The sequence below is a fragment of the Nansenia antarctica genome (genome assembly GCF_963989245.1).
Source record: "Nansenia antarctica genome assembly, chromosome: 19".
Lineage (NCBI taxonomy): Eukaryota > Metazoa > Chordata > Actinopteri > Argentiniformes > Microstomatidae > Nansenia > Nansenia antarctica.
The window spans coordinates 20,213,273-20,215,772 of record NC_137692.1 but is presented as its reverse complement, the minus strand read 5'-3'; the positions used below and the strand labels follow the sequence as shown (position 1 = coordinate 20,215,772).

General features: G+C 41.6%; 1 protein-coding gene across 1 annotated transcript in view; it reads left to right on the top strand.

The window, feature by feature from the left end:
- The window catches only part of hnrnpll (heterogeneous nuclear ribonucleoprotein L like), a gene marked incomplete at both ends in the record, with an annotated part of 40,392 nt that overhangs the window by 31,767 nt on the left and 6,125 nt on the right, over window positions 1-2,500 (top strand). The gene's annotated exons all lie outside the window — the stretch shown is intronic.

Below are 2,500 nucleotides of genomic sequence, written 5' to 3'. Positions count from 1 at the left end.
TTTTCTTTACAACAAGCATAACAAAAAAATTGCTATTATGCCGCTATGAGTACACCGACCAACGCGACGCAGACCGACCAACGCAGAACTATAAATTGGGAGAGCCCTTGCGTAGGCTACGGTGTAGGCGCGCGTAAATTCGACGCAGAAGTATAAATTGGGCTTTAAGAGTCACTGATCCCCAATTTTAAAGTTACAAGCTACTGAATGTGAGAGCAAAAAGGTCCCTTGTTGAATTATTACAACTCTTTAAGGGTCTCAGCTCAATCAGAGTCTCACCACGGCTCACCCTCCACGGTAAACCTCACCGCTCTGTGTGAGTTAAAGGTCATTTCAGACGAGCAAGCTGTAATGGTCGACGTCAACGCTGGGTTCACTCAACCATGAGTGGGGGAGGTTTCAGATGAGTTTCTCCTCCATGCTAGCTATGCCTGTGTTGTAAGATAACTCAGTATAACCTCCTAAACAATTGTGATTGGGTCAACGGAAGCAGCGCCACTGGAAATGGAACTAGACGTCGTTACCATAACAATAACATTCCTATTCACATTCTAATTAGAATCCCTATGGTCAGGTACATCCTTGTTGTCAATATGGTGCCAATAGAAATTATCTTCTAAATGCAGTGTATATATCTACTACTATTATAGCATTGTAATCGTCCAAGCTCCTTTATAATGTAGGACTCCAGTTCCAAACTCTTAAAAGTCGCCCTTTTCTCAAAGTCACGCTTCCCTTTTGCTCTTCCTGTAAGAACATCTACTCTGTCTATCCAGGGGGCATACTCACCTGATAAGCAGGTTAAATGATGGAGGTCTCCCTGTAGCGCGTGGCTAAAAAAAGCCGGCCAGACGTTAACTCATTTCGGGCCCCAGCGAGAGTGAGTTAGCCTCCTGCTGAGATGGTGTTGCTGCTCTGGTGGGCTGTACGTCTCTCTCCCCTCGCCTGAAGACTAGAGCTTTTTTTTATTGATTGAGAATGTTTATTTTGTTCCCTTTCTTTTTTTTTTTTTTTTTTACTTATGCAATTCATAATACAGATATTAAAAATGTACACAGTCACAATGCGTAACACCAGGACCAAAAAGGTGTAGGCTGAAGCCATGGCTTATTGCGCCTACCCTTTTTACATGTATGGTTTTTTTCCCCATGAGTACATAATCAAAACATTGAAACTTTTATAAACAAAAAACTATATTAATGCGTCTACACTTTTTAGCTACATACTGCTATGTGCACGGTACTCTGGGGAGTCACCTTAGTGGAACCCATCTATTCTCATCTTTTCTCATCTTTTCAGGTCCTCTCGTTCCAAAACCCACATATTATTACATTATTACATATGATTATATATCATTATGTTGTATTATATTGGATTATTATATCATCAGCCAGTTTAAGTGAGTTTTTGGAGAACACATTCTTTCTACCAGTAACAACTTGTTGGCTGAATACAATAACTAAAGAAACACACACACACACACACACACACTGTATTTATCAGACAGCTCGAGAGAGATCGTACTATAGCACTGTCAGCTAATTCTTAATGGAGCGTACCCCTTTACTAGACAGTTTAAGTGACCTTATAGCTCCATCAGCTAGTTTCTAAATGAACACAGTTCTTTATCAGACAGTTCGAGTAAGTTTATGGACCAAGTTTAAGTTTCTGGACCACACACACACACACACACACACACACACACACACACACACACACACACACACACACACACGTACACACGTACACACACACACACGTACACACGTACACACACACACACACACACGTACACACACACGTACACACGTACACACACACACACAGTGTACGTTCTAAGGCAATTCACCTTGTAAAATAAGGGTTATATAAAATAAAAAACCGATGAGAAATACCGTAGCTACAGATGCGTTCGTTCTATCGAAGGGTTCAGCTGAGCAGGGCTGTGAAGGGGAGGTCTCTGGAGAAGATCTGTTGATGTGACAGTGGGAGATCTAGCTTCTCTTTATCCACCCTCCTGTGTCTCCTCCAAATCAATTCCAAGAGCTTTATTATTGCCATGAAATATAATATGTCAATCATAATGCCAAAGCAGAAGCGTTGTCCACATCTCTGTGTCTCTGTGGCAGACAGACATCATGTGACCTGACTGACTGTGCTGTATATGATGATGTAACACAGGTTGATGTTGTGATGATCTGTGTGCTGAGAGAGAGACAGAGACAACCTGAGCGCGTAGCTCCAAGAGGTCAGAGGGTAACAGCTCACGCTAGTGGCTATGGTTCAGGTACGGTACTGTCCCCCATCGACACAACTACTTTGTATCACAAATGTTTTTTTGAAATGTTTTTCCCTGCATTCATGCAACTTCTGATATTATTTCTCTTCCTGTTATGGACAATCTCTACTGTGCTATGTTTATAGACAACTGTACCCTCTCTCATGCTGGGTAAGGATGTATTATTGTAACGTAGGTCTAAATTGTTATTTGATGTCCTTT